Source organism: Ovis canadensis, chromosome 3 (genome assembly GCF_042477335.2).
Source record: "Ovis canadensis isolate MfBH-ARS-UI-01 breed Bighorn chromosome 3, ARS-UI_OviCan_v2, whole genome shotgun sequence".
Taxonomy (NCBI): Eukaryota; Metazoa; Chordata; class Mammalia; order Artiodactyla; family Bovidae; genus Ovis; species Ovis canadensis.
The window spans coordinates 140,382,150-140,395,543 of NC_091247.1; the positions used below are offsets into that span (position 1 = coordinate 140,382,150).

At 39.4% G+C, this 13,394-nt stretch overlaps 1 non-coding gene across 1 annotated transcript; it reads left to right on the forward strand.

The window, feature by feature from the left end:
• The first annotated feature begins 10,403 nt into the window (after window positions 1-10,403).
• On the forward strand, window positions 10,404-10,534 carry LOC138438487 (small nucleolar RNA SNORA38). The gene has a single exon (XR_011256412.1). It is a non-coding gene; the product is annotated as a small nucleolar RNA SNORA38 (small nucleolar RNA).
• The last annotated feature ends 2,860 nt before the right edge of the window (window positions 10,535-13,394 follow it).

The window sequence follows — 13,394 nt, forward strand, 5'->3', positions numbered from 1 at the left end:
AAGACACTTAAGACATGCGGATGACAATATATGTGTGAAAAATGCTCAAGATCATTAGCTCTTAGGGAAAAGCAAATTGAAACCACAATGAGATACCACCACAGGCCTGTTAAAATAGTCAAAATAAAAAATCTGAATGCTCAATATCACTAACCATCAAGAGAATGTGAAATCAAAACTACAGTGAGAACAGACAGCTGGCATGGAGCTGCTGTATAGCACAGGGAACACAGCTTGGTGCTCTGTGATGACCTAGAGGTGTGGGAGGGGGTGGGAGGGGATGGGAGGGAGGGAGGTGCAAGAGGAAGGGGATATATGTATACGTACAGCTGACTGACACTGTTGCATGGCAGAAACTAACACAGGATTGTAAAGCAATTATCTTCTAATGAAATATTAAATTAAAAAAAACTACAGTTAGCAATCACCTCACAGCTGTCAGACAGTTATTATTAAAAAAAAAAAAAAGGTAACAAGCGCTCAAAAGGATGCAGAGAAACTGGAGCCCCTGGCACACTGTTGGTGGGAATGCAAAACGGTGTAGCTGCTGTGGAAGACAGTATGGAAATTCTTCAAAAAAATGAAAACTAGGCCTACCATACAATCCAGCAGTCTCACTTCTGGGTAGTTCTCCAAAAGAATTAAAATCAGGATCTTGAAGAAATATTAGCTATACCATGTTCACTGCAGCACCGTTCAATAGTTACCAAGATAGGGAGGCAACCTAAATGTCCATCTATAGATGAACACACAAAGAAAACACACAGCCACAGGAATACTGTTCAGCTTGTTTTAAAAAGGAAGAAATTCTGACATATTCTATAACATGGATGAACCTTGAGGACATCATACTAAGTGTAATAAGCCAGTCATGGAAAGAGAAATACTGCGTAATTACCCTTATACGAGACATACAAAATCGTCACATTCATAGAATCCAAGTAGAATGATGTTTGCCAGGGCTGGGGGAAGAGGGAAATAGGAAGTTGCTTATCACTGGACAGAAAGTTTCAATTAAGCAAGATGAATAAGCTCTAGAAATCCATGTAAAACACTGGACCTATAGTCAATAACAATGTACACTTAAAATTTTGTTAAGAGAAAAGATCTCTGTGGTGCTCTTACCACAATACAACTAAAAAATAAACAAAAATTCTGACAATACCAAGTGCAAATGAAGATATTAACGACAACTCTCACACACTATTGATGCAAAAGCAAAATGGTATAATCACTTTGAAAAAAATGGTTTAATAGTTTCTATTACTCAGCAATTCACCCTTACAGATATCTTTGAATACTGTAAATTCAGATTCATACCAAAACCTATACATTTATAGCAGCAGTATTCATAATCACTTGAAACTGGACATATCTCAAATATCCTTCAACAAATGAATGGATAAACAAACTGATATATAACCATTCAATGGGATACCACTACACACAAAAAAGAACAAACTATTGATAAACATAACAACATAGATAAATCTCCAAGGTACCATGCTGAGTGAAAGAAGGCAATTTCAAAAGATTCTATTCTATAGCATGATTCTATTTAAATGACATTATAAAAAAAACAAAACCACAGAACAGAGAGCCATTTGGGAGCTGGCAGAGATCACACATTAGAGAGCTTGACTACAAATGGGCAGCAGAGGGCTTTTTGAGGGGATGGATCTGTTTTGTATCCTGACTGTAGTCCTGGTTACATAAATATATACATGTATTAAAACTCAGAACTCTAGTTCAAAATTTTTTTCAACTGTCCTCTTGTAAATTTTTAAAACAACAATAAAAAATAACCAAAGCTGTTAAAAATGTTAAAAAGGAAAAAATATATATTTGCCAAACATAAGCTAGAACTTCAAAAGCTTTTCAAATATTAGTAATACTGAACTTATTCTTGTGAAGGAAATAGTCCTCTGTTTGGTTATAGTATCCTAATAGGAATAAATTTCCAAATAGGAAAAAAGACCCCGTGTGTCCCAGGGGCACTGTGTCTTGGCCCAAGGCTACAAGTAGATTGCAGGAGTTATGAAGTCTCAGTTTCCACCAAAAGAACATCTAATACTCTCTTGCTTAAAATACAGACTAGCATCCATACTTCAAACTCTACAGACTAGATTTTTAAAACATCCGCATAAAGTCAGCATTCAGTTCTCACAAGTAAGAGTTCTCAGCTAGGTTCTGTGATTAAACCAGAAGGAAAAAACAACTGGTAAACCCTTAACAACTCAACATCTATAAACAGAAGCAGTGTCTATAAGGAGCTAATGGTTCTGGAAACCTGGCTAGAAAAGTGGAATTGCTTCCTGGGAGGATTTTTCCTCCTTCAGATTTTGCAGTAGACTGCACTGAATGATACACACATTGCTCTTTAAAAACCCTGTCCCTGAGCACTAGCCTGGGCCTTTTTAGGCAGGGCTGCAGAGCAGCGCCCAAGCAGGACACAGGAGTCACACTCTGCTGGGTGATGACGGCTCACCTCAGCCCTGGGGACCTGGGCAGCCTGCTGAGGAGGGAGAAGTGGAAGACACCCACCTCCTACCAGCTGCAAGGGACGATACAGACCAGAGACTTCCTAATGGTCAGGAAGGAGCGTGCGGCTGGGAACACAGCACGCTAGCCCCAAGGGTCGGGCTGCATATGAGCTCGCCAAAATGAAAGACAGACAACATTCGGATCTAATTAACAACAAGGCTTTGATACCCACTCATGACACAAATGGACTTATTTTCTTTGACCCATAAAGCTTTGGAGCAATTTCTAATGCAAAGAATCTACATTAAGATCCCAAAATAAAAAAAAACTTTTACCACTTACGGCTTAAGTTTTCTTGTATGAGTCAGAGAAAAAAAAAGAAAAAAAGCCTTGTGAGGTGAGTGAAATCCTCATAGGCTCATTCCATTTTGTTTCCCCACTCCACTTGATCACTCAATCACTCAATATGTGCCTTGCACCACTCCCTTTTCTAGAGACAAGGAAGAAGAAATATTACAAATGAAAGGAAAGTGAGAAAATAAAAACTTACCAAAAAAAGATGTCCTTTCCATCACAGGAGATTGGAATGCAAAACTAGGAAGTCAAGACATACCTGGAGTAACAGGCAAGTTTGGCCTTGGGAGTACAAAACTGAAGCAGGGCAAACGTTAACAGAGTTTTGCCAAGAGAACGCACAGGTCACAGTGCAGATCCTCTTCCAACAACACAAGAGACGACTCTATGCATGGACATCACCAGATGGTCAACACCGAAATCAGACTGGTTACATTCTTTGCAGCCAAAGATGGAGAAGCTCTATACAGTCAGCAAAAACAAGACCTGGAGCTGACTGTGGCTCAGATCATGAACTCCTTATTGCAAAATTCAGACTTAAATGGAAGAAAGTAGGGAAAACCACTAGGCCATTCAGGCAGGACCTAAATCAAATCCTTTACAATTATACACTGGAAATGACAAATAGATTCAAGGGATTAGATCTGATAGATAGAGTGCCTGAAGAACTATGAACAGAGGTTCATAGCATTGTACAGGAGGTGGTGATCAAGACCATCCCCAAGAAAAAGAAACGCAAAAAGGCAAAATGGCTATCTGAGGAGGTCTTACAAATGGCTGAGAAAAGAAGAGAAGCAAAAGGCAAAGGAGAAAAGGAAAGATATACCCATCTGAAGGCAGTTCCAAAGAATAGCAAGGATAGATAAGAAAGCCTTCCTACATGAACAACACAAAGAAACAGAGGAAAATAATAAAATGGGAAAGACTAGAGATCTCTTCAAGAAAATTAGAGATACCAAGGGAACATTTCATGCAAAGATGGACAAAACAAAGGACACAAACGGTATGGACCTAACAGAAGCAGAAGATATTAAGAGGTGGCAACAATACACCGAAGAACTATACAAAAATATCTTAATGACCAGGATAACCATGATGGTGTGATCACTCACCTAGAGGCAGACATCCTGGAATGCGAAGTCAACTGGGTCTTAGGAAGCATCACTACGAACAAAGCTAATGGAGGTGATGGAACTACAGCTGAGCTACTTCAAATCCTAAAAGATGATGCTGTTCAAGTGCTGCACTCAATATGCCAGCAAATTTGGAAAGCTCAGCAGTGGCCACAGGACTGGAAGAGGTCAGGTTTCATTCCAATCCCAAAGAAAGGCAATGCTAAAGAATGTTCAAATTATTGCACAACTGCACTCATCTCACACAATAGCAAAGTAATGCTCAAAATTCTCCAAGCTAGGCATCAACCATACATGAACTGAAAACTTCCAGATGTTCAAGCTGGATTTAGAAAAGGCAAAGGAATCAGAGATCAAATAGCCAACATTTACTGGATCATAGAGAAAGCAAGAGAATTCGAGGAAAACATCTACTTCTGATTCATTGACTATGCAAAAGCCTGTGACTGTGTGGATCACAACAAACTGTGGAAAATTCTTCAAGAGCTGGGAATACCAGACTACCTGACCTGCCTCCTAAGAAACCTGTATGCAGGTCAGTTACAACTGGACATGGAACAACGGACTGGTTCGAAACTGGGAAAAGAGTACATCAAGGCTGTACATTGTCACCCTGCTTATTTAACTTCTATGCAGAGTACATCATGCGAAATGCTGGGCTGGATGAAGCACTAGCTAGAATCAAGATTGCAGGGAAAAATATCAACAACTTCAGATATGCAGATGACACCATCCTTACGGCAGAAAGCAAAGAAGAACTAAAGAGCCTCTTGATGAAAGTGAAAGAGGACAGTGAAAAAGTTGGCTTAAAGCTCAACATTCAGAAAGCTAAGACCATGGCATCTGGTCCCATCACTTCATGGCAAATAGATGGGGAAACAATTGAAACAGTGACAGACTTTATTTTCTTGGGCTCCAAAATCACTGCAGATGGTGACTGCAGCCATGAAATTAAAAGAAACTTGCTCCTTGGAAGAAGAGCCATGACAAAGCTAGACAGCATATTAAAAAGCAGAGACATTACTTTGTCAGTCAAAGCTATGGTTTTTCCATTAGTCATGTATGGATATGAGAGCTGGACCATAAAGAAAGCTGAGCACCAAAGAACTGATGCTTTGGAACTGTGGTGTTAGAGAAGACTCTTGAGAGTCCCTGGGACAGCAAGGAGATCCAACCAGTCAATCCTAAAGGAAATCAGTCCTGAATATTCACTGGAAGGACTGATGCTGAAGGTGAAATTCCAATACTTTGGCCACCTGATGCAAAGAACTGACTCACTGGAAAAGACTCTGATGCTGGGAAAGATTGAAGGCCGGAGGAAAGGAGATGACAGAGGATGAGATGGTTGGACGGCATCACCGACTCAATGGACATGAGTTTGAGCAAGGTCCAGGAGATGGGGAAGGACAGGGAAGCCTGGCGTGCTGCAGTCCATGGGGTCGCAGAGTCAGACACAACTGAGCGACTGAACAACAACAACATAAACCTACTAAATATTACTTGTATTAGAACATCTAGATTAATAAAACAGACTGCCATCATCTAGCTAAGTGGTCTTTATGGACTTTCCTCAACCCAAACTATTTTAAGAATGGCTTCCTAAGAGGTTGCTGTTTAACTGTTCTTAACCACTATTACTTTCAGCATTCAAACTAGGAAACAGGTACAAACTTACAATATGATTGCACAGAGAACCTCCTGATGGGATTATTGTAAAGACGCTTTACATCCCTAAGTGACATCGTGCTAAGTACCACTGCACTGCGTGGGAAGTCCTTTACGTCCCTCAACAGAGTGCTAAATTTACCAACGTCTTGGACATGAACTCTGCCTGGTCCACTGGTTCCACACAAACCATGGAGATGTCTTGTCAACAGTCTGAGTGCAAACTGCAGCGAACGTTAACTGGATTTGCCAAGAACTCAGTAACTTCGGAGGGGAGAAGGAAACTCAAATGAAAAAATTCAACCAATTAAATTGCTTTTCTCTAGATGCCGTCTGTTATTTTGCATGTGTGTGTTCTGATGTTCTGATCATCCTTTATTTTTTCTTATTCAAAGATCTTTACCTACTGCAAAATGCTAGGACCCCACACCCTTGAGCTCACCCTTCACTCTGAACTATCACTGTGTACTGAAGTGACACATTGGGGCCCACTCACCACTGTTCTGTACCCTAGCTACACCAAGTCAAGTCTGACATTCTGTATGGACAGTCCAAGATCAATACCAGAAATGACCAGCAACATTACTGGCTCATAAAGCCTAACATTTTCCCTCTGCTTTCACCTGTTAAAATCCTCTCAGTTGCTACCTTTAATTCAGCCTGAAACTTCACTTACTTACTACTATGGCTTCCAAAAAGCACAGAAAATATAAGCAAATGATCAAAGAGAAAAAGTCACTGAGTTTCAGTAAGGACAAAATAGTCCTTATGAAAACAAAAGAGTCCTATGAAAAGGCACAAAATTCTTATTTCTTTATACACTAAACCAAAGGTTAGTTGAGAGTATCAAGGAAAAAGTTGAGAATATCAAGGGAGCTAAGTGTCTATATACAGACAGAATGAAAGACCACAAAATAAGCAAAGGATAGAAACCCACAAAGATTAAGTAATCTTTATCAGTGAGAGAACACACAGAATAAAAAAGTTGCAAGACTTAGGTTTTCCTTAAAGAAAGCATGAGAAGCTCAGGGGAAAAACCCTCTGCAGAGAAAAGATCAAAAATTAGAAATCAGTAGCCTGCTAACCAAGATGCTCTGGACTAGACTGCCAACGTATATTACAGAACTTATTTCCTCAGATTTTCTAAAGAGAAGGTTCTCTGTCTCTCAACTTTAAAAGAGTAAAATAATCTTTTAACTCCTCCTCCTTCCTTCCCCTCAAGTAAAGTTATTCACCAAGTTCTATTGGGCCTTCTTAGAAACTACTTCTTGCATTAAAAAATGTTGCTCAAACACACACATCCATGTGACACACATATAAAAGTTATCTTCATGTTCTTTCCTTTCCGTCTTCATCACTACTATCCAAGCCCAAGGCTTTGTCACCACAAAACTAGGCCAAATCAAACAGCCAATTAACTGGAAGCCCATTCTTCGTTCTATTTCATCCTGCTGTACATTCACCGCTGCCCAATCCTCCTAAAATATTATAAACTGTGATGTGTCATTCTGCATGCCTTAAAAAAACAACAACCACCTTCTATGTTCCCCATCGTCTCCAAGGATAACTGCAACGTCAACAAATTCATAATGTTTAGCTAACTCTCCCCCATTTTTGCAGGCTTATCTGCCACTGGGGTATCCTAACCTAGTCCTACTGATTTGTTCTTGGTGAAATTTCTATTCTAATTTGAATATAATTCTAATTATACTCTAATTATATTCAAATCCCCAAATTTATAACCCAGAATGGAAGAGATACCTTCAACGGTGCCTTTTGAGAAAATGTGTTCATATTAAATGACTTAATATCCTTAAAAAAAAAAAAAGAAACTATAAAAAAAAATACATTTAAGAATGTCACTAAATGTTTTTGCTAAGGGGGGATTAATTGATCTAAAATGACCTAGACTGAGAATTCAAATCCTCAAACTATTGTAACAGTCTTCCTCAAAAGACAATGGATATAATTGTGTGGGGGACAGGGAAGAGAAAGAGTTTACAAGCATATCATGTAGAAAGGATACAAAGAAGCTGGTAACAGTAGTTATCTTTATAGAATGCACACGGAGTGAAGGTGACAGGATAAGAAGACTTAACTTTGAAGCTTCTGATTTTTTTAACCCTTTGCCTCTGTTAACTCTTTAAACAAATAAATGTTAAAGATGAATTTTATGTACAGAATGGAGAGATACCTGCAACAGTGCCGTTTGAGAAAATGTTTTTATATTAAATGACTTAAAATCATTAAAAAAAAAAGTTAATTATAAACACATTTAAGAATGTTACCATTTTTTGTTTATTTGTTTTATTACAAAGCAAGAAAGTATTCTCCATCTTTTCCAAAGCAGAGATGAGGAAAAGTAAGCAATCTGCAGCAAAGTTCTAGCAAAGGAAGGGGTAAAATAACATTTAAAACACAAAACATCCTCCTAAAGGTCTGTGCTAGATCCAGAAGCTCAGGATCATTCTAGCTCAGGATCATTCTAGCTCAGGGAATAAACAGAGACACGTATCCAAAGGAGCCTGCAGAGGAGAGAGGACTCTCCCCAAGTTCACATCCAGGCTCCCTTGTCCATTTTCACTGCGGTCATTCTTTTTTTTAATTGAAGGATACCCGCTTTGCAGAATTTTGCTGCTTTCTGTTACACGTCAACATGAATCAGCCTAGGGATACACATGCTGCAGTCATTCTTTTCACGTTCTCTCACTCTCCACTTTGATAATTTCTCACACTCCAAATGATTTCTTCCTTATCACAGTATAAATCTATTTTAAATGCTTTATTTTCTTCAAGGCATCATTCCTAGAAACAAGACATTTCTCCTTTTAATTTTCACCAAAATCTCTGGCTATCCAAATGGGAATTCTGTGGCAAATGAGATGTTTGGGTATTCTGACCTCCAAGAAAGTGCTACCAGTCTCTTTTGAAACCCGCTCAATCCTTCTCTGCAATTAAATAATAATGCATCAGTCTGCTTTCAGTTAAAAGCATTTTTATTCAGCTGCTTGCTAAAACAAAAAGATACTAGTGAATGTGAAGCAAAAGCCTGCTGCATTTATCCTTAATTGAAGAAAAATTCCTTGTAAAACAAGACACTAACCATGTAATAAATTAAGACCTATTTATTTACAGGGCTGTCACTCAGTAAAATGAAGGAAAAATGCCATTTCATACTGGCTTCTGGTGAACATTAAGCTTTTGGAGGCTCAGCTTTCAACTGTCTGTACTTTAAAATAAGGAGAGAGTAAGAATAGATGAAAAATGAACTACTTTTTTATTGATTTCTTTCTTTATCAATCACTATCTAAAAATTTACAGTAACATTTTAATTTTGACTTTTTCTCCTTTCCCAAGTTCACTGATGGAAATGCTAATAATCAGTTAAATACTTAAAATGTAGAAAAAGGGAGGAAAATAAATGGCACATATAATTCATAGCCTAGATAACCCATCCCTGGATAAATAAGCATTCACTATATTTCTCTGATGTTCTTATTCCCCAGGAACTCAAAAGACTTTACAGCATAAAAATCACACTAATCAACTGAACATGAAAGGAGCCTGTTAATGCGTCTTTTGAGGGACTTCAGTGTTTTCCATTTCCAGATCCTGGGACAAGCCCGGTGAATGCTGGAAGCCTCTCACTACCACCAACAGTGAATATAAAACCTCTCCAGACAACATTTTAGTTACCCTAACCCAATCAACTCCTTCCAGGATCAAGAGCGCTTCAGTTCCAAACTAAGAGCCCGTCTCAGACCCTTCGAGTCCCAGCTTCCCTTCTGTTCGGCTCTGCTCAGTACCACATATCTCCATATCCCTAAGGGAAATCAGAACTATTACCTACTTTCACCTTTGCTCTTTTAGACTAACAGCCTCCCAGAACTTTTTCTACTTCAACTAGGTTACCCTCACCCCCCAGGAGCAATTTTCCTCTGAGTCCTATACCAATTTCAGCCTTGCATAAGCAAAAAAAAAGTCCAGGTGATGGTGGCCATAATTACCCTATGGTCCTGATTATAACTTATGTTGGCAATGTGGGAGCATTTGTGAGCAGCCAAACATGTGTTTATGTGTAAGAGAAATTAAGAAAGACAAGCAAACCCCAAGACATGACGACTTTTTTTAAAGAAGTAGCTAGGACAGCTGCAGAAACAAAGCAAGCAGGTTACTTCCATGCCTCCTCTCTTCATCTGTACTCTATTTATCGGTGAGACACATCTTCTGCTCACTTTCCCTCATCCGTCCTGCTTCCAGAATCCGTCCTGCTCTCCTTCAAAGGTACTCTGGCCTTCCCTCTGCCTATCCCAGAATCTTTCATTATGCCCACTCACTAAGATATGTTTAGCTACCTAGGATAATGATAATTTCCTAAAATAAAGCCAAAATTGTTCACATCACTTGGTTATATGAATATCAGAATATAACACCATTTAATAGAAAAAAAAATCTTTTAAACATTAATTAACCAACCTGGGTCCCTGTCTCCACTCCATCATTTAATGGTCCCATAGCCCTGGACAACTCAAGCTAGGATACTCAATTTCCTCAGACTGAAAATGAGTAGAATAATATCTGTCTTACCTAACTCAAACAATCAACTCATCAAAAGATTTTTAAAGTTTTTATAAACATAGAGTAATAATTAGGTAGATGGTCAGCCATGAGACCTAAATGTAAGACACTCATTCAAAGAAAGCAGTTAGAAGACGACATAATTGAGGATTTCCCTGGTGGTCCAGTGGTTAAGACTCCACACTCCCACCCTCCTACAAAGGCGTGTCTGTGGTTTCCTGTCTTTAGACACGTAAGAATTGGAGGCAAACAATGTGGACTTGGGAGAAGTCTGGGGCCAGCTTCCTTCCTGCAGGCTCAAGATCAACCATCCCACATAGGAAAAAAAAAAAAAAAAAGAAAAATAAAAAGGAAAAAAAAAAAAAAAAAAAGACTCCACACTCCCAATGCAGGGCCATGGGTTTCATCCCTGGCCGGGGAATTAAGATCCCACAATGCTGCACTTCCCACCCACCCTCTCCCCACAAAAAAGACTATACAATGGGAAAACCTACAAGAATGCTGGAGACAAAAGCAACTCCAAACCTGTACAATCACTTAGCACAGTGAAGACACCCAACTCGAAAATAAAGGAGAACCTCAGCCTTTGAGTCCACTCCACCTTCAGATCTCAAGCCATGGCTAAAACCAGCTCAGCTGCCTGCCAACTGGTGAGTGCCAGAGCATTCCTATTTGGTAAAAAGTTCTATTCTAGAACAGTTTGGGAATGAACGCAGAAAGAATTACTTTAGTAACTGCAGTTGCATGGGGTGGGTGAGGGGTGGCGGTCAGCACTGCAACTGTACAGTAAAACCTTTCTCCTTCTACATTAGCAACGCCCATCCACAGTCAGGGTACCTCTTGACGCTATCCTCTGCCAGACTGAAGATAAAGCAACTGTCTGCTTTCCAGACTACTGAAATTTAATACAGTACACATATACTATATCAAATACACATATAAATACACACTAAGCTGCTAAATCCCAAGAGGAAAAGGAGCTAATATACACTGAGCTCTATGTGTCAGAAACCATAAGGAAACAGAGATTTCATTTAATCCCCACAAACACCATGCCACGTAGGTATTATTATTCCTATTTTTACAGATGAGAACACCAAAGCTCAGATAGATTAAATAACCTATCCAAGGTGACAAAGCTAGTAAGCAGAAGACTGGAGACTTGAACCTTAGTGTTGCCTGTCCCCAAAGCCCACGCTGCTGCTGACTTTCTCCTCTCAATGGTGTAACCAGGACAACCTCCTTGGGTCTTCATTTCACCTTAATTCCTGATACGTACTTAACTGCAAGTCCTGGTTTAAAGAAAATTTTTTCAGATTTCTTCTTTGCCTTTTCTTTACACACATTTACTTCATGTTTCTGCATAAAATTATTCTTTTTAGGTTGAATCACTGGGCTAGATCTAATATGCTACCATTCGACATTTCAGCAATTAATATACATGAAGGGTGAAAGTTCTAGTCCCTTCTTTTAACACTTTAATAGTCATAGTTTTCAAGCATGTTATCCTTTTCTAAGCTGGTTCTTGCCATTTAAAGAGTTAGTGTTTAGTACAATGCTTCACACACAGTAGGTGCAGAGGGAGAATATTTATTGAGTCCCTGATTGAGAGAAGTTGTCTTTATTCTTCTAGTTAACTGGCTATATTTGAGTATAGAATGAATTCTTTTACATTAAAGATAATTTCTTGAAATTAAAAAAAAAAGATATTAAAATCTAACAGTCTAGCAGTTACATCTCTAAATGACTAGTAGACTGTGAACTTAAGAGTTTAAAAGGCTTGGTTTTAAAATACTTATTTTTATTGTTCTGAATAACTTTTGCAAGTGCTTCTTTCCCTCTTTACAGAAAAACAAAACTGAAATAACCATAAAACAACTGTTTCACTCTTGATGACTTTTTCCATTTTCCACATACTAAAATATTTCTGTAATAAGTATCCTTTATTTTTATAATTATGGAAACTCATCTCTGAACAAACTGTTTTTGTTTGTTTGTTTTTGCCAATTGCAGGAACCACCTACACCCCAGAGCACTCTATTGAGACATTACTGTTTATGCAGTTACACTGCTTGAGCTATCCAAGTTTCCCTGTGCCTGGTCCCAGGTCACTCTATGCAGAGTTGTCCCCAGGCTGCCAGGAGCTGGGACACTGCTAGGAAAAGGCTAGACCCAGAGTGGAAAGAACAGTACCTCTGAGGAGCTGCAGAGGAGTCACTGGGCTTTCAGAGAGCCCTTAAGGTGAGCAGAGAGGTCAGGAGTATGGGCTTAAGCCAGGGCCCGGGGGCAACATTCCCTGAGACAAGTCAAGCCCCAGTCCTCTCTGAGGTTTCCAGAACAAAGGCTAGGTGTGGAGAGAGCAGGTGGTGTTACCTCCAGGCACTGCTGAAGCTAGGGGAGCATGGCAGAGAGGCCTGCATGATGGGCGTATAACCTGTGGCAACTGGGCCTTCCCACAACACTGGGCAATGAGTATCTGTTATGGGGGAACCTGGCACCATGGCTGGGCTGGAGCACCCAGCACTAGGCCTGGGGGCCACAGGGCTGCTGGGGTGAGCCAGCTGCTGCCCACACCCTACTTTAAGCAACTGCTGAATAAACTGCATTTTGAACACTTTCTAAACAGTGTGGTTTTATTTTCCTTCTCAGATATAATCTATAGGAATTAAGTATTCACTAATTCATGCATGTGGCTCTAGAACAACTTGTTATATACTATCAGCACATTAAAGGTAATTATTTTTGCTTCCATTCAAGAATGTTTTCCTTGCTTTAGGTGGATATGTCTCTATCTTTGTATTCTTTTCAAGCAGGTGCAGGTTTCTTGTATAGTCTCTATAGAACACTGAATGTCAGTCTTTTCTTAGTAAGAAGCACAAGAATGACATCTGCCCCTCATCACACCCAATTTATATGTCTTTTAACTTTATGTTACCTTTTCAATGACATAGAAGTGCTTCAGTCACAGTGGAACCCCAGCAGAATGAGCTGCTTTATGTGAGGTCTCATAAAAGGGGATCCCTGTGCTAGATGGGAGATCCATACAAGCTGAATTTTATGCCCGTCTTCACTATTTTAGGATTTTAAAATACTTTTTTGAGAAATTACTTTGGTGAAACAATGAACTGCATACCGGCCTCTGCTGTGTCAAGTCCTTTTCCCAGCTCACTGTTCAAACCA